General features: G+C 44.3%; 1 long non-coding RNA gene across 1 annotated transcript in view; it reads left to right on the forward strand.

Moving 5' to 3' along the window:
• The window catches only part of LOC128834824 (uncharacterized), a 31,943-nt gene extending 17,049 nt beyond the window's left edge, over window positions 1–14,894 (forward strand). Inside the window, exons 3-4 of the long non-coding RNA XR_008444493.1 lie at window positions 10,370–10,552; window positions 14,808–14,894. This is a non-coding gene — a long non-coding RNA (uncharacterized LOC128834824). The remainder of the gene's footprint in view (window positions 1–10,369; window positions 10,553–14,807) is intronic.
• The last annotated feature ends 4,717 nt before the right edge of the window (window positions 14,895–19,611 follow it).

The raw sequence follows: 19,611 nt of genomic DNA on the forward strand, positions 1-19,611 counted from the left end.
GGATGTTGCGGGGTGGCTCCTGCCCGGAGGGGTTAAAATAGCCCTGGAGAGGGCTGCAGAGGGGAAAAGAGACGCTGATTGGGGAAGCAGCCACAGGTGAGGCCGCGCCCCAATCAGGCCACAGCTGGTCCTATAAGAGGGCTGAGGGCCAGAAACTAGAAAAGACACTCTCTCTAGCAGTAGAGAGAGAAGGACCTGGCTGCCTGGTAGCTGAGCACAGTACCTAGAGTGGAGCAGGGCTAGGGAAAGGCTAGAGGAGCTGGGGAGCTCCAGCCTGGAGAACCCCCAGGCTGCAGGCCTTGCTAAAGGCCAGGAAAGGTACTGGGGTTGCAGGGGTGCAGCCCAGGGTTAGGCAAAGGCAACAGGTTCAAACCCCCCTTGCCAATGATGAGTGGTTTACAGACTGCAGTCTGCCCAAGGGAGTGGGGGCTAGCTAGTGACTGGCAGTAGCCACTGAGGCAAGGGAGGGATAGGAGTTTGGGGGTTCCCCTGGGTGGGGAGACCCAGACTGAGGGGGTACTGCCAGGGGGCAGAACCCTAATCCAGAAGGGTAATGGGGTCCAGGAGGGACACGGGGGCCAGCAGCAGGAGAGACACTGGCCTGCAGAGGGTGCTCCAGAAGCTGGAGAGCTGATTCCCTAGACAACCAGCAGGAGGTGCCACACCAGTGAGTCATCGCCCCACCACAAGGGAGTAGTTTACTACTTTTAAAATAATATTGATCTCTTATATTTAGTGCATAAAATTGAAAAAAACAAGTGAAAAATAAATACCTACTCAAAACTAGAGGCATCGGGGACAGTTGTTAGATCTCTGGACTAGGAATCAGGAGACCTAGCTCTACCCAGCCTGCTGCATGATCATTCCCCCTTCTGTGTGTCTCTATAAAGTACTGCATAAAATATTTACACTGTTTTTAATTAACTTCTCCAGTAACACTATTCTGTACATGAAGGTGCACAAATACAATCTGGAGCTTATGTTAATATCTCTTAGCATGTTAAGAATGAATATATTCAGGTGTATTTAAGGAATAACTAGCTTCAGATTTCACTTGCAAATTACTAGTAATGGGTATCCTTAAATGCTCATTGCCAGTGAAACATGGGAGGGGGGAAAACGGTTGTTTTCAACAATGTGCAATGCCTGCATCTGCAACAACAACATTCTCAAAGCATTGGCATCAAGGAGCATTTGATGTGAGCAAAGTGACATGAAAGGTTAATTGGTAGAGTGCCTCTGTCTGCAATACATCAAGGCAGCAATGGCACTGCTTGTAATACTTTGTGATTTTAAGACAGACTGCAAGCACTGCTGCTTGTGGATTTGTCGTCTTTTGTTGTTTGTTCAGTAACTTTCACGTGACAAATTAGTATTTTCCTATAAACAACGCCTATTCTTTTTACTCTGTGTTTCCAAGAAGAAAAGGGGTCCTAGTGGAATGGTGCTGGTTGGAAAAACATTATTTTTTTCCTGTGAGCATTTTTTTGCCTTTTAGTTGAAAAATGGAAAAAACAAAAAACACAGCAATACCACCACCACCACTCTTTTTGGGGTTTCAGTTTTCTGCTGAAGAATCTAAAATTTTAAAGGAAAGGAGACACTTTCTGGAAAAAAAATGTTTAAATCCAATTTTCCATTAAAAAGGGTTTAGACAGAAAAATTTCAACCAGCCCTCCTCAGGCCCTTTATGCATACAAGGCCAAATTGTGATGCCATTGAAATTAATGGAAAAACTTCCAATGACTTCACTAGGAACAGGACTTGATTTGCACTGCATGATTTAATTGCACAGGATTTCACTTATTCAAAACTGCTATTTAATTTAGCATCACAATGCACCTGTTAAATGGATTCTGCAGCCTATCCCTGAGAGGTGGTGACATTTCAGCCAGTATCTTACAGGATTGTTATATGGTCTGTCGAGTACCCCAAAAGAGGCAATTGGAACGAGTAGGGACTATATGTATGTGTGACCCAAGGACCTCTGGATGTCAACTGGCAGAGGACTCAGGGTGCAGAAGGGCTACAGGGATCCCCAGGGTCTGGTATTTACATACTAGTTCACCAAAAAGCATCATGTAAAGTCTCTACTGAAAGCCTGTGTCACCTGGATCAACATAATAGTTATGTACATGGTAGCTAAGAGGCAAATAATAGGATTTGTCATTTAGTTTTTAGCTTGTGTGGTTAGGAGTAAATAGAATGTTAGTGGGGTATAAGATTAACAGGTGTGTATTGGCTTATTACAGAAACAAATGATTTAGTATAGATTAAGGCTGGAACAAAAGGCCTCAGGCCTAGAAATAGATTAACATGAGGATAACCTTGTATCATAAAATGTGCTGTTACATTTTTCCCAAACATAAGCACTTAAAGATATTTACTGTATCACATTGTGGCAGTTAAAACTGCAAGATACCAATTAAAATGGGTTGTAATGTTTGGGGGAATTTTTTGTAGATATAGAGTGTTAGCAATAAGTTAACTTCAAGTTGCTATGGTGATTCATTGATGTAAATGTTAATGAGTACATGAGGAATTAAATATTTAGCCTGTGAAAATGGGGCACCCCAAAGTTAGTGGGGTGTGGAAGTACAAACAAGGGAAAGAAGTGGAACATTTTGTGCATATGTATGAACCTCAGTGGGCATTAGTATAATTTATAATAAAAGGCACCACTCTGTGTCTGTGCCGGGAGGGGATGCATCAGGAAATGCTTAACTGATAGCCACCTGATGATCATCCATATTCCAATGTACCCCACATGGAGATGTGAGTAGTGCAAGTATTCATGCAGTACATTCTATATTATCCCATTTTCTTCTGTTATGGGTCAATGACTGGGGCATTTACCTGCTTAATGAAATTCTTAATAAATGGATATGTGATTACTTGTGACTGTTCCTCGTGTGCTCCTAGGGTCTCTCACTCTAATGATCTGGTGATATTCACCTTGTTGCTCTCAATACTGTAGCCAATCAGGAGACCAAACCCTCATCAATCATCACCACTCTATAAGGCATAAGTCCCAACTCTGTTAAACCCTATCAATTAGACCATAAAGGCTACAATATATAATTGAAATTCTGCTCAAATGGCCTTGTAGTTAAAGGCAGGTCCACCCAGGTTACATCTATACTACAATTAGATACCTGTGGCTGGCCCATGCCAGCTGACTTGGGCTCACAGGGCTTGGACAAAATGGCTATTTAATTGTGGTGTAGATGTTTGAGCATGGGCCGGAGCCCAAACTCTGGGATCCCATGAAGGGGAGGGTCCCAGAACTCGGGGTGCAGTAACACTCCAATTAAATAGCCTTTAGCCCAAGCCCTGTGAGCCTGAATCAGTGGGCAAGGACCAGCTGCAGGTGTTTAATTGCAGTGTAGACATACCCCCAGAAGTAGCATGCCTTAAGACAAGTTCCAAACCACAGGGGTGGGAGACACTTGTCTCCCTGGTGGACAGTTGCATGGGACTGTTCACCAGGGAGTCTGTTTGCATACTGAGTCAAATGCTGATGAAGAGATTGCCAGGGATTTAAAGAGAAGAAAATTAACAGAAAGAGGTGAACAGCAGTGGGAGAGGGGAACTCCAGTTGCAGGTAATGAACAAAGGACTGGTCTAATATAGCTAAGGGTGCAAAAAGACACCTTGGCATTCTTCGTCTGGGGAGAAAAGCCATTCTGGTTGAAAAATGCTGACATTTGGGTTGGGTTTACTATAATTGCACATTGAGTTTCCATTTGCAGCCACTTAAGCTATTGCAACTTCTCTGTAAGCTGAATGTGTAATTTGCTTACCTTAAATATGATATTCTAAGAAACCTTGTCGTCTACAGTAATGCTAAATCTCTTCATTGCTGTATTCATTTATGCTAAATAAATCTGTGCCCTAGTCAGTGTTTATCCACAAGCAGTTTCTTGTAAGATTCTCATAGTGAAATTTGTTTCATAGGAGACATTTGGTCATTGTAGCCGAAGCCTCTTTACTCCTCAGGACAAGTCTATTTGGTGAAACTGCACAAGGTTAGCACTACTACAATTTGAGCAAACAGTTGTGATTCATTATGAACAAGACTTCCAAAACTGTGCAACTTGATCCCTAATACTAAAAATATCAGATGCTAACAGCACCTGATCCCAGTGACCTCAGTGAAACAGCAGGGGCTGGACAGGCATGGAAGAAATCCAAGCGGAGTCTCACCTCCTTTATTTATTTAGAATTAAATCTCTCCAAGATTCTCTCACTACTACAAATGATCCCTCTGACATCCTCACATGAGTCATGCCAGTTTGCAGAATCTGGGCCTTACGTTGCAGGAGGTAGTCACTGAAAAGGGATGGAAATGGTGAGACCCCTGGCTTTGAAATCTAGTTTGAGAGACTTAGTCTTTGACCCTTGCCAGATTTCTTAACCTCCCTCTACCTCCATCAACCCAGTTATAAAAATGGGCCCAATGCTGCCACTGTGACTCTTGCAGATTAGTTCTACTCAAGTGAGTGGGACATTTTTAGGGTTACCATATTTCAAGTTTCCAAAAAGAGGACACCGCTGGGGGGAGAAATTGAGGGTGGGGGGGGGGCAGGAACCTGGAGGTGCTGGAGGAGTGTGTGTGTATTGGGAGGGGTATTTGGGGGAAGCTGGAGAGGATACCTGTGCCAGGGGTACTCACTAGAAGTCGGGGGCAGTGTCACCCACTGTCACAGTAGCAGGGTGGCTGATGCAAGCCCAGGATGCAGTGCCAGCTGTCAGTCAGCACCTCCCTGTAGGACCCCATCCCCAAGTCTGGGAGCTAGGGTCTAGGTGGGCGGAATCCAGCAGCTCTGGCTTGCAGGGGAATGGACCAATCATCTGCAGAGGCAGGGGAAGGACTAATTAGGAAGTGGACCTATTGGGGCTCTTTCTGAGTAGCAGCTTCTCTGCCCTGCAAAAACCACAGACATTTCCTGTTATTTTAAAATCCCCCTGGAGAGAGAAAGAAGGCTGAAAAAAGAGGCTGTGTCCAGGAAAACACAGACATATGCTAACCCTAGACATCTTGTTGAGTAAGGTATTATTCAATGTGAGCAAAGTTGGCACAATCTTGTGCTTAAGCACTATCTTGCTATAAACACTGCTCTGCTTTTCTAAGGCCTGGTCTACACTAGGAGGTTATGCCGAATTTAGCAGTGTTAAATCACATTAACTCTGCACCCGTCCACACAACGAAGCTATTTAGTTTGACATAGAGGTCTCTTAAATTCGATTTCTGTACTCCTCCCCAACGAGGGGAGTAGTGCTAAATTTGACATGGCCATGTCGAATTAGGGTAGGTGTGGATGGAAATCGATGCTAATAGCTCCGGGAGCTATCCCACAATGCACCACTCTGTTGACGCTCTGGACAGCAGTCCGAGCTCGGATGCTCTGACCAGCCACACAGGAAAAGCCCCGGAAAAATTTGAATTCCTTTTCCTGTCTGGGCAGTTTGAATCTCATTTCCTGTTTGGACATCGTGGCGAGCTCAGCAGCACTGGCAATGATGCAGAGTTCTCCAGCAGAGGTGACCATGCAATCTCAGAATAGAAACAGGGCCCCAGCATGGACTGATCGGGAAGTCTTGGATCTGATCGCTGTGTGGGGTGATGAGTCCGTGCTTTTGGAACTGAGATCGAAAAGACGGAATGCAAAGATCTACGAGAAGATCTCAAAAGCCATGACAGAGAGAGGATACGGCTGGGATGCAACGCAGTGCCGCGTGAAAATCAAGGAGCTGAGACAAGCGTACCAGAAGACCAAAGAGTCAAAGGGACGCTCCAGATCCCAGCCCCAGACATGCTGTTTCTACGAGGCACTGCATTCCATTCTAGGTGTGGCCGCCACCACTACCCCACCACTGACCGTGGACTCTGAGGATGGGATATTGTCGACGGCCGCTTCCTCAGAGATGTTAGCGGACGGGGAAGATGAAGGTGAGGAGGAGGATGAGGCAGTCGACAGCGCTTACAACGCTGATTTCCCAGACAGCCAGGATCTCTTCATCACCCTCACAGAGATCCCCTACCAACCGTCCCCAGGCGTTAACCCAGACCCTGAATCAGGGGAAGGATCAGTCAGTAAGTGTTTTAAACATGTAAACATTTATTTTGAACAGAACAGGAATATTAACAATAGGTTTTTCATGATTTGTTTGCCCTAGGCGCTTAACATTTTAGTCCTTGGCAGTGCAACTACTGCAAAAGAATCTAACAATGTCCGGTTTATCATGATTAGTTTGCCCTAGGCACTCTATTTTTTAGTCCCCTCCTTCACCCAAAGCCCTCATCCCAGGCCCCACCCTAGAGCCTGCAGCTGGAGCCCTCATCACCCCCCACCATGCCCCAGCCCTCTGCCCCAGCTTTGAGCCTGCTCCCGCACTCTGAACCCCTTGGCCCCAGCCCAGAGCCCCCTCCTTCACCCCAAGCCACTCATCCCTGGCCACACCCGAGAGCCCGCACCCCCAGCCAGAGCCCTCAGCCTCCTCCTGTACCCCACCCCCACACCCTAGCCCAGTGAAAGTGTGTGTGGGGGGGAGAGCGAGTGACCGAGGAGGGGAGATGGATCAAGTGGGGGGTGGTGACTCAGAGAAGGGGCGGGGCATGGGCAGGGCCTCAGGCAAGGGGTGGGACAGGGTTGTTTGGTTTTGTGTGATTAGAAAGTTGGCAACCCTAGCACCTGTGTAAATCCCATTGACATCAATAGGACTTATGCACATGCCTGTGTACTGGGCTGAGTGAGAGCCTAAGTGCTTCTGACAGTTGCCAGTCCTAGATTTATGGCTGAACAGGTGTAGCACAGCCTGTGGAAGTGGTAGCTTCCCCATATTGCCCTGCCACTGTGACTCAAACAGACCTGGAACGCCTGGGTGCAGAAGGGGAGTTAAATCTCTTTGGTCATTCAAGCCATGGTTTCTATGTTGAGACTGCCAATAGGGCAGCAGTTGTGGTGGTAGTTTTTAAGTGGACACCTCTCCACTGGGAACTGGAGTTCAGACCACCAGTCACACAATTTTTCAAGCAATGTAATTGAACAGAAATGAGATCATCCTGTGTGGCAATTAGAGTTGTGCTTTCTGTGATGTCACAGAAAGTTCTAGTGCAATGAGAAGCATTTTAAAATCACCATCATACGGGACATGTGCAAGAAATGTGTTCCTCATAATGACAGCACACAGCAAACATCCACTGTGACATGAAATACAAAGGACTTGCTGTGCTGATTCCAATAATGTACACACAGTATTAATTAGATCAGAGTTAAAAATAATACACTATGCTATCTTTGTTTCAGAGCAATGCCTTTTGGATAGTACAAGGTGAGGGTATAGTGAGGATGATCATAATGAAATTTAGTTTTGGGTGGGAATTAATACAGAGAGAGAGAGAGAGAGATCCATTAGAACACTAATAAAAACAAAATGATGCAATTAATCCAAGATCTTTTTTAGATTTATAATCCGTTTCAGATCCTAACACTCATTCCTTACTATGGCCAATTAAAAAACAATATGGGAAGTTAAGACTCATGTGTATATTTGGATGTAAATAAGATGTTTGGATTAGGATTTCCTTCACCCATAAACTAGTGGGTTTCACAAGTTTGCAAGATGGTGCAGTTAGTGGGTATGGTTCAGTCTATGCAGTACCTTAGTGCAGCATAATCAGTTTTTAATTGAAGACTATGATCTCTCACTGAAAAATATTTAAAGGCCAGCTCCTCAGCTGTTGTAAATCAGTGTGTCTCCTTTGATTTCAACCGAATAATACCTGTTTTCTCCAACCAAGCATTTAGCCCAATCTTTTGCCCAAAATGCTTAGAGAATTAAGATCCCGCAGAAATACAGAATCAAATAAAAATTGAAGATAAACAAGATATACATTCAACTGATCAGCAACAAATATAAAAGTGTCATGCAATTATAAATTATATACACACATGGCATACACATATACTATTTACACATCCATAGCATCCTAACAAAGCACTAACCACCCACTAAAATGCAGATGTCATGTGTCCACTTTCTGGCCCAGTATCAGTGGATTTCCTGCATGTAGAGATCTGTCCCTGATATTTTCTTTAGAAGCCGTGCTTCATTGTTTTGAAGCATGGTCTGAAAATGGTTCTACCTTGGATGAGCCATTAGCACATGGCCTATGATATCTGAGAACTCTGCTTAACTTCTCCTCTGTGGGTTCCCCTTTAGTTTTTCAGTCATGAGAACAACTATCTAAGATTATAAGTAGATTTCAAACTTTGTCATGTGGCAAGAGATTTAATCCATTCATCACTATGGTATTTGGATATCACCATACTGCTCCCTTCCACTGAAAAAGATAAGTGAAGCATGATAGCTTCTTCCAGCCTATCATTCTGTCTTCCCAGAATAATTGGGTGGCTCTTTTCATAGCTCATTTTCCTTCTATTTCCCACCCCTATATGCACACCGAAGCAGAATCCAGGACAAGGAAGGCAACCTAACTCTTCCTGATCCTTCTCTAGTGAAGGAGAACTGAAGGTGGTGGGAGATAGGGAAAGACCCCTCAGGCCCAGCTCTTGCTTCCCTTCATATCGCAGAACTGAGCCAATAAGCCCGTGGGAAAGAAGCTGCTCTCAATTCCTGTTTGCATTGACAGGGCTGGAGCTGGATAACTCTATCGAGCTGATCCAGAAGAATAATGATAAAAGAAAAATGTTCTCACTTAAAAAAAAAAAAAAAAAAAAAAATTACCTCAGCAATCTTGGTGCCTTCTAGAAGTCTCACTTTATAAAACCCTTCCAGGCACTGTCCTACCAACTACTGTATCTTAGAATACAGATCTTTTTAGAGCTGACAGAATGTAAAATCCTGCATAACAGATGTGCCTTTACAGGCTGAGTTCACCTCCATCCCTACTGATCACTGGGTGCAGCATGAGCAAAATCCAGGCAATTTAAAATAATGCACCAAGCTACTAAAACAGTAGCTTGCTCAAATTTACAGCAGAGGTTATAAAACAATCTGACCCGACTGCGAGATCCAATTGTAGCAGTGAATGCTGTGACTTGGAAACAAACTGGAGAATACTAACTCCTCATTTGAATCCTTTTTAAAACAATGTTTTCTTTAAGATGAAGGGTGCTGGCAACGTGTGGGAGAGAGGATGAATATGACATTTCCATTTCTCAGGGATAGGTATTGAGGGAGTAGAGGACAACGTGTGGAAATGGACATGGAATCAGGCCAAAAAGGGCTTGGTGGAATCACTTAGTTTGCAGTGGGAAAAATCAAGTGGATCAAATCCAATCACTGGAGATGCAGTGGCATAAATTTGATCAGGCATCGTTATTCCTAGGACCAGAGTCAACGTCACTAATTGAGTTATGAAACTTTGAGCTGGCAAAGTCTTTGATCTCACAATATCATGGCTGTGACGCTGGCAGACCAGGTGCCAACTGTTGCCAGGACTTTAGGCCTCAGCTGAGCACGGTCAAATTCATTGCTGGAAACCAGTCTCTTTCACCTGTGTATGCTTAAGTATGGTTAAGATAGGTATTGAACTTATAACAATGTTTTTAAACTTTATGAAATACTTGTAAGTTGCTGCATGCATTAATCTTACTTGTAGCATCTTTCTCACGTGCTTTAAAGTAATGTTTAAGTTTTTGCTTCATAACTGTAAAAAAAAAAATGTTTGCTCTGAAACTGTGAAGCCAGTCATGAAGGATTGTCCTCTAAACAAAGCTAAATGGGCCATTGTGGGACATCACAATACACTGATGAAGAGCAGGGGCAGCTCCAGGCACCAGCGCACCAGGCACGTGCCTGGGGCGGCAAGCCGCGGGGGACGGCCTGCTGGTTGCTGTGAGGGCGGCAGTCAGGCAGCCTTCAGCAGCATGCCTGTGGGAGGTCCGCCGGACCCCTGGCTTCGGTGGCAATTCGGCGGTGGGTACGCTGAAGCCTCGGGACCGGCGGACCTCCCGCAAGCATGCCGCCGAAAGCCGCCCGACTGCCGTGCTTGGGGCAGCAAAATACATAGAGCCACCCCTGATGAAGAGGCTATATGCAAAAGGTCTCATCCCATCAGCTCGAATTCTGGAAGGAGGAACTAGAAACAGCTGAAAAATGTTGATCTCTCTCTTTTGCTGTTTGAATTCTCACAGGACTAGAGTTATGAACCAGAAGTAGAGATCCCTGGGTCAACTTGGGTTAGCCCTGAAAGACATTCAGAACTGACAGATTACTACAACTCTGTCACCTTTTAAAACTATAGACTAACTCATTTGTGTATATATTCTTGCCTACTTTAAACCTTGTAATAACTCATTTATTTTTCTAAAACTAACTATAGATTTCTTAATTTTTACAGGATTGGCTACAAGCATTGTCTTTTGTGAGAGATCGAAAGTAAAATTGACCTGGGATAAGTGACTGGACTGGGAGCAACCTGAATATTTTGAGATCTTTGGTATAGCAACCGACTAGCACTAAGTGCAGCTTGCCTAGGTGGCAAGATAGTTCCCTTGGACATTCCAGTGTTTCTGTCTCCATGGTAAGACTTGGTAGTGCTTCAAGAGTTCACATTTGCGACTGGGTTGGTAGTCTAATTATAGAACATACCACCAGTTTGGGGTCTTTGCCCTGCTTCTTGACAGTCTTCCCTAAGGTTGGCAGTCATGGTAATGAGGCTCTGCCAATGGCATATCATATTTTAAAAGGTAGCAGGTCTTGAGGAGAAAACTCAGGGTTAAAACAAGAGTCTAAAACACCTGGGTTCTAATCCTGGCTTTGCCACTGACCTGCTGTGTAACCCCAAGTAAGTCATTTTGCCTCTCCTCTGTAAAATGGGGATAATACCACCCTCCCCTCACAGTAGTGTAGGAGGAGTCAGTACAGTGCTCTGAGTATGAGAAGTATCTTGGTAAGAATTGCCAAATCTGGTATAAAAAGGGTGAGCCCCTACTTCTGTGGGTACCAGGGCCCCTACTGACCAGGTTGGTTTGAGACTGAGAGAAACTCATGGGAGGAGCCAGCCAGAGACTCCAGCAGGCAGCAAACACAGAAGCAGCTGCAGTAAAGGACATTAGTGATATCCTCAGACGCTTTCCCCAGCTTTTACTCTGGCCATTTCTCTCCTCCGTGCTGACTGGATATTTACTTCTGCACAGTCACTCCACTTCAGTCTCACCCGTGATCACACTCCATCCCTGCTTTCCCTCCCTTCTTGCCTTTCACGCTTCAATGTCTCCTCTCCCTTCCTTTCTGTTTCTCTAATCGTCCTCTAGCAAAATCCTCCCTCCGCCACCAAAAAAAAAAAAAAAAAAGGCATGGAACTAACGTGACTTTGCAAAAACATCATGTTGTTCATTCTGCTTGCATGTTCTGTTCCTTTCCTCCAACCATTGCCTATCTTGTCTATTTAGACCAGCATGTCCTTGCAGCTTGCTGCTACCTGCAGCTCCCAGTGGCTGGGAACGGCAAACCGCGACCACTGGGAGCTGCAGAGAGCTGTGCCTGCAGACGGTCAATGTCAGCAAAATGTCTCGCGGCCCGCAATCAGATTACCTTTATGGCCGCATGCAGCCCGTGGGCTGCAGTGCCCACCACTGATTTAGACAGTAAGTAGAGCTATGCAGAAAATGCAAATTCCATTTCATGGAATATTTTGAGATTTCAAAATTTGTTTTTGTTCCAATTAGGAACAAAACTTTTGAAATTTCAAAAAAGTCCTCAAAGAAGAAAATTTGGGGAAAAAGTTGTTTCAAATTGAAGTGTTTCTTTGTGACAAAACTGAAGCATTTCATTTTGCCTTTATTTTATAATAAAAACAATTTTAAAAATTCAAAACAGAAAGTTGTTTGAAAATGAAAAATCAAAATTTATACTAATGTCAAAATGGGACATCTTCAGAACTTATTTCCCCCTTCTTTTCCCCCATCCACATCTAAAACAGCATTTCAGTGAAATCAGAAGGATTTCACAAAGCATTTCAATGTTAACATAACTGTACTTTCCAAAAGGAGTCTGTTTCTTCAAAGTTTTTCTCCCAGCAGTAAGCTCTTTGGTAGAGGGACTCTCTCTCACTCTGTGGTCATATGTACTAACTCAGTGGGATCCCCATCTAAGTTAGTCTTTAGGGGCTTGTCATGGGGTTCACGCACCGCTGGGAATGCCTCTTTGGGGCCGCATCTGGGGATTAGCTGCACTCAGGGCTGATACCCCCAGAGGTGAAAGTAAGATAAATTACTTACTGGTACGGGAGCTTGGCTCCGAGCCCCCGGAAGGTGCAGGGCCTCGGGCGGAAGGGGCGGGTCAGCCTCCCCCAGCCAGCCCTTCCACACGGCCCAGCCCCCGCCACCCGGGGCTCCAGTAGCGATTTAAAGGGCCTGGGGCTCCGTCAGGTGCCCTGGGAGGGAAGGGGCAGTGACGTTAAAGTGCTGCCACGGCAGCGCTTTAACGTGGGCTGCGTACATGCCAGTACCAGCAGCTACTTCTTACTGGTATGCCGTCCGGCCTGTACTAGCCCACTTTCCCTCTGGAGACCCCCTTCCTCACACCGTGGCCCCTCTCTCTCCAAGACTCGGGATGCTCCTTTGTGCCTCAGTCCTCTGTCCACATCACTGTAGTCCTCCCCTTCTAAGATAACAAAGTCTGTCCGGGCAGCGTCTCCAGTGCTCCTGTGCCCCAGGGCTGGTAGGGGAACCCTGGCCCATGCTCTACACTGGATTCCGGCCCAGGGACCCTACAACAAACAGTCGATACCTTGCTGCTGTTTCCCCCAGCTTCTTCCTAAATAGCCCTCTGTCTTCCTTTCCCCACTACTCCTCTGGAGTTGACCTCCCCTCTAGAACTATAACCCCAGGGTTTATTCTCCCTCCTGGTTTTCACCTTCCCCTCAGAGTGACTGCAAACTCTGTCCCTGCAGTCCCCTTTCTGCTACAAACTCCCTGGCTTTATAATCCAGCCTACTCTGGCCCAGTTGAGCCTCTTGCTCAACTAAGCCTGCCTCTCCTTCCAGGTATCCTTCAGGCCCATATTAAGCCTTTCAGGGCATGTGTGGGGGTATGCACCTCATCACTGTGCTACTGTGATAAAATAATAATAGCAGCCTCTCTAGCCTGATATACTATCCCCAAAGAAGAAACACCGAGTTGGTTTTGGCTTAAGAAAAGGGAAGAGAAGGAAAGTGGATCCTATCAGTTAAAGCCAGGCCTAAATCAAATCCAAAGAAGCCTGAACTTTAGGAAAGTCTGAGCCCAGATCTGGACGTTGTGGCTACGGTTCATCTCGTCTACCAGTATTAATGGTGAGAGAGTCCCATATTACACCATTAAAAATGATGCTTATTAACACTGGTCTTGTTGCTGTGCTGTTTCCAGAACAGAAAGCATTCTGGCCTGGGCAGGTCTTAGCCTCACTCAGAACCTCCTACCAGGAAGAGTGGTGGACTGCCTTTAGTCTGGCTCCTACCTTTTGATCTGTGTGGTTTGGGTGGCCCTACCTACCAGGAATTCTACTCCCATTAGCATAGCTCACAGGGTCATCAAAGCACACAAGCTTTCCCACCACATCAAGATGCAATCCTTACGGGAGGACAGAGACAGCTACAGTGGTTTAGCCAGATCATCAAGCTACCCCATAGCAGAAGCAAGGTACATCTTAGATTGGAATCCAATCTAAGGGAAGAGAAGGCACAGAGGACAAAAAAATAACCTATTGCAGGACAACTGCCAACCTGGATATCACTTATTCTGGACAGACAGCAGTGGGGCAAACATCTTGTTCTGGATAGACAAGAGGGGGAAATTTGGTGACCTCATGTGCTACTACGCACAGGAGATTCGAAGTCTCAGGGTACATCTATACTGCAAAAAAAGACATGTGGTAGGGAGCCTCAGAGCCCAGGTCAAGTGTCTCTGCTAATGGGCTTCACACTACAGGGCTAAACACAGCAGTGGGCTTGGGCTCTAGCCTGGCTCTGAAATCCAGTGAGGGGGGAGGGTCTCAGAGCCAATGCTCCAGCCTAAGCCTGGATATCTACACTGCTATTTTTACCCCTCCTAGCACAAACCCCACAAACCTGAGTGGATGACCTGGGCCCTAAGACTCACTGCTGCAGGGTTTTTTCGTTTTGTGTTTTGTAGTGTAGATGTACCTTAAGTCTAAATTACTAACCTGACAATTCATGTCAGACCTATGCAACCAACCCCCCAGGAATGAGTTCTGATATTTAAAGCAGACTTCCCAGCAGTCATAGACTGGGACATGGGCTATCAGGCCTAATGGTTGGAGCCATGGTGGCCAAGAACGAGGAGTCAGAAATTAAGCAGGGCAGGAGCAACCCAAGAAAGAAGGGTTTTGCTGATAAACAATGTGGTCATTGACCCTGTAGGCAAGTAAATACCATTTGGAAAATAGCCAGCTAGAAAGAGAAAACCAAAGCACCCTCTAGCCTTGTTGACAATTCTAAATAACTCTGCTGATGGAGTTTGCAAGGGCTGGCCAAATGGCAAACACAACTTTGAAAGGTTCTTGGTTCCCTATTGTTCTAAGCAGTGGATCTAGGATACCAAAGCCGTTACCAGCTTCCCTTAGTCAACAAGGTATAACTACAGCAGTCTGGATGAGGAGTGAAAGAAACAAAGTGTAACAAATGAAGGTACTCAGCGGGGTATATGAAAAGAAAACTATAGCATAACAGCTTTATTCATTCAAGCAAAGTCTTACGGGTCTAACGTCAAGGTAGATGTTTGAGTCTATAAGAGAACCGATTTATGGTACAATTGGTTTTTGTTTTCTCTGTTTAGACATTCATCTGTCTTCACAACATCTTTGAAACCTTGTTTACAAGGAAGACAGGTTGCACCAAAGCAAATAAGACTGGAGCTGTTGACAGACAGGATGCAGTCAAGAATTTTTAATCAAGAGACCATGTTTGCTGAAGTGACTGTTCACATCTTTCCTATGAAATAATTCAACTATCTATATTTTCCCTCCCACTGGAAGTGAAGGTTGCTGATATGATGGCCTCCTAAAATGATGCAATGCAAATAATTCATGTTTTCCTCTATTTTAATATATGGGTTATAGCTCTCTGCAGGAAAGAAAAAGATTTTGAAGTCTCATAAATTGACCTTTTGAGGACCAGCCTTAACAATGTTTGTTAATCAAATGCAAGCCTATTGCAAATGTCTGTTATTACACGTGCAGTGGCCACTGTTAAAAAGGCAACACAGCTTCTGCTATCTCAAACTAAGTTTTATTTGATCATGAGATGATATTCTTTTTGTGATTAAATGAATTTCAATTCAGCTGTGGGCCTGAAATTTGCTGTCTCCAATAGTTGTGTGACCAACAGTTCACTTGCACAAATGTTCATTACAAGTAAATAAAATGTGCATAAACATGGTTGAAGTAAAATTCAAGGTAGAAGTCACAGAAGCATTCACAAATATTTTTTCTGACTATTCACTGATAAATAGCCATGGAAACACAGGCTGACTGAAGGTTGGAACACAAAACTCTTTCTGTTGCTACATCAGAGCGCTATGAGCCACACTTTGCTTTTGGCATCTAACATCCTGGCTGAGAGTGTACATACCTGCCAAAAATTACATTAGAAATACAGTATCCTGCATCGATGCCAACGCATTCCTCTTCCACCAAGGAAATAACCTACTCCTTGAGTCCAGTCTTTCCTGGTGGCTTGAAAACTGGGATATATTCATTACAGATTAAATGGAGCTTTTGCTTTGGACAAAAGGACTATTGCTGCTACCTTGATGTGATTTAGCACAGTGTTGTACAAGGGAGGCCATCGTGGAAAAGTGACTCAAGTCGCTCTTAACAACACCTGATACTACTACTACTACTACTACTAAGGTTTAGCACTTACATAGCACTATACACTTCCCAAGGGGTGTTAAAACATTAACTCCTTGATATTGTGTCTTAGACAGGGCCAGCTCTGGCTTTTTGGCCACCTGAAGCAAAAAAAAAAAAAAAGAAAGAAAAAAACCGGGGCGGCCAGAACAGCAAAGCAAAAAAAAAACAAAACAAAAAAAACTGCAGCACGGCTGGAGCCAGGGTGCAGGGGGACTAGCTAGCGGGGGGCAGGAGGAAGGAGTGGGGGGGGAGAGAAGGGGGACAGCCAGGGCTTCAGCGGGGTGCGCCACCTGCCGAGGGGCTCCGCGCCAGTCCGGTCACCTGGGAGGGAAGGACCCAGACTGCCCTGCCAGGCTTGCTGCAGGGCGCTCCCGTCCTCTGCACTGTCGCCCCCTACAGGGAGGCCGGAGCGGCACTACAAACAAACAAACAAACAAAAGCGGCCGCGGAATGCCACCTTGAACAATCTGCCGCCCCAAGCACCAGCTTGCTCGGCTGGTGCCTGGAGCCGGCCCTGGTCTTAGAATCCCTTGAAGCTATCGCTGAATGAAGAAATGCCAAATTTCGTGGTCTTTAATGAGATTATTTGTTCCTTTTAGGAATACTACTCTGGAGTCTGAAACATTTTACCGAGAAGAGGATTATGCAGCCTTTGTAATTTCTCCTTCTTGCATTGCTATAAAGGCTGGGTTCTCCTTTATGTTTGTGGTAGAAGAGCATAATTCCATCCCCTGGGTTAGCAGTGAATGCTTAGGGTGGAATATGCTACTTAGAATGAGAGAAAGTTTAGGGATAGATTAATAGACATTTGTGTTAACTTTCTAGTCCTTGGCTGATAATAAAAATATTTAGAAATATAAGCAGAAGAATCTTAGCATTGACATACTCTTGAATCCAGCATCTGTAAATCCCCGAATAAACAAAACAGCCTTTTAAATGCATTTATGCAATTACATTAATTCAGACCTTGGATCCAACAAATGGAAGATTTTGGAGATATTTTTGCTCTTCCTTTACTACTACTCCATAATTAATCATTAAAAGTGTTTTCCTTTGCTCACCTGCCCCCACATTATTTGCAGTTTTTAAGACAGGAAAGACTATCTTCTAGTTAAAGCACTATACGGGGACTCAGAAGATCTGGTTTCAACTACCAGCTCTGGCACAGACTTCCTATATGACATTGGTCAAGTCATTTAATAATGATAGTCAATAATACCTTTCTCCCATTCTCTGCCTGTCTTTTTATTTAGAATGAAAATTCTTCAGGGCAGAAACTGCCTCTTACTATTCATTTATACAGCGCCTAGTATAAAAAGGCACCAATCTTGGCGGGGCCCTTCAGTACTACTGCACTGTAATAAATACAAACAATAAATAAATAGTAGCCAGTATTTCCCTTACAAATGCCTTCTTTAAGAGGTCCTGAGACACATCATCACAAAGCTGATACCTTCTACAGGTACCAACTTCAAAATGGCTCTCTTGTGCCTGTAGTCACTGTTTGCTTTTGATCACTTGAACAATGTATCTTGTGCCAGGAGACAATAAAAAACTTGTCCCTCTCTGAGGGTAACTGCTGTTATCACAGAGAACAATCCCCACCTGCCACTGTGATCCACATCAGGAAAAGTATGATCTTTTGTTTAGGGCCCGGATGGGCACTAAAGTTAATGGCATTGAGAGCAGAGGTCTGAAACATCCGGACAGATTACTTTACTGTGTTGAGCAGCAGTGCCAACTTGCAAAAACATTTGTCTCTTCACAGTTTGCATAGCTATGCAAAACAGGCTTTGTATTTGTATGCTTTGAGATATCACATACAGACATGATTTGTAGAGTTCAAATCAAACTATTCCTTTAGAGAACGGCAGAGCCAGAGCAGTTACCTTATGAGAGGGAATCACTTTCTTAGTTCTAGTCTGATTTTCGGTATGATACATTATAGTAGCCCTCTGTGCCCTAAAAAGTGTAGAGATTATTTTTTCCTTTAAAGAAAGCTTTCTCCTCACTCCTGCCTGTACATTCCTAGCCATTTTATAATTCAAGCTATGACACATGCTATCTGGAAGCAATGGCCACAGGATTGGTCTGCCTGCCAGTGTGCCCTGACTTATGTAAAAGAACAAATCCTCCATTGTTTCCTGAGCACCATATGTCAATACAATAAAATCACTGTCTTCTGTATTCAAGCTTACATTTGTTTATGATTAGTGTTTACTTCTTGGCTGTTACATTTTTAGTCTATGTTCTTTTTCTTGTGCTAAAATACTTTTTCTACCCACTCACCTCCACCCCCAGCAAGAGAATGTGTAGCCAGAGGAGTAAAGTTCTCTAGTCAATTGCACAATTTTAAAACCAAATCTTATGTTTCCTTTCAAAAATATAAGTAATTTAGTTATAATTTTCATAGGTAAGCACTGGCATAACCCTACTTGTATGCATGTGTAGGCTTAACCAGAAAAATGCAGGTTAGTTCTATGGAGGCCCAGATTTAGGACAGTAATGAAGCACATGCTTAACTTAAAGTGAGTAGTCCCATTGAAGTCAACTGGAATAATCACATGCTTAAAGTTAAGCATGTGCTTAAGTGCTTTGCTAAATTGAGGCCCTAGGGAATCTAGCATGAAGCTGGAAGTGAAGAGACCTGGATCCAACTCCCACTTTTCCCACCAACTTGCCTTGTGATCTTGGGCACCTTAATTCTTCTCTGCACGTTCATGACCCCAGCAGTAAACGGGGATAATATCATGCAACCACTTTTTTAAAGTGCTTAGCAATATGGGAATGGAAAATGCTACAGACTTGTAAAGTATTATCAGGGGAAGTAAAGGTACTTAAGGTGCCTTAAAGCTTGTGGAGGACTGGGCTTTATATTTAATGGAGAGAAACATTCACCTTAAAGAAGAGCAGGTATATTGTTAACTACCCTCCTTTAGGGTTTCTGTCATGGGAGGGTGGCTTTATAATCTCTTTGGAGTCCACATGAGCCCAGCTGGAAGAAGTGGCTGAAGGTGATGCACTGTAAGTTCCCACCCACTGGCTACCCCACTTCCCAGGATAGTCCTGGTCCCCACCCCCTTTGCCTCATGGATCCTCCACCCAGTTGAGGGGAGATGACAGAAAGTGAATGCATCTGGTTCTCTTCTTGCTCACATCAGTTTTACCCCTACTTGGGTGGAGTTAGTCCTGATGTAAATAAGAGGGGAATCAGGTGGGTTTATAACACACCTAATCCTGTAACAAGTACTTCCTTTATGCCTTCAGCTGCTCCAGAAAGGGTGCAGTGCTTTCAGCACCTGCCCCAATGATAACCCACCTGCCATTATACTCCCACAATCATAAAACGTTTTCTGTAGTTTCCCATGGGGTGATAAGTCTTGTTTCCCTCCAAGTGTTATCATTAAGTCGGGCTGGGTTCAAGATGAAGAAATCTGCCAGGTTCCACCCACCCACACAATATACACTTTGTCCAATGTACTATAGCGCAATGCTAGGTACAATACATTTAAAGTAAATATTTGGATACTTAAGTAATCATGCTGAAAAGAGCCCCTATCTTTATGAGCTGTATCAAACCATAATGAAATGTGTAAATCATCTGGTTGTTATATCTCTGGAAACATTCCCTCCCATTGGTGCTCTGGGAAGTGATTTTCAGTTTGTGAGCTGGAATAAAGTTAGAAAAATAAAACAAAGTCCTGTCTACCAGGCTACAGTATTAAA

Source organism: Malaclemys terrapin, chromosome 3, assembly GCF_027887155.1.
Source record: "Malaclemys terrapin pileata isolate rMalTer1 chromosome 3, rMalTer1.hap1, whole genome shotgun sequence".
NCBI lineage: Eukaryota > Metazoa > Chordata > Testudines > Emydidae > Malaclemys > Malaclemys terrapin.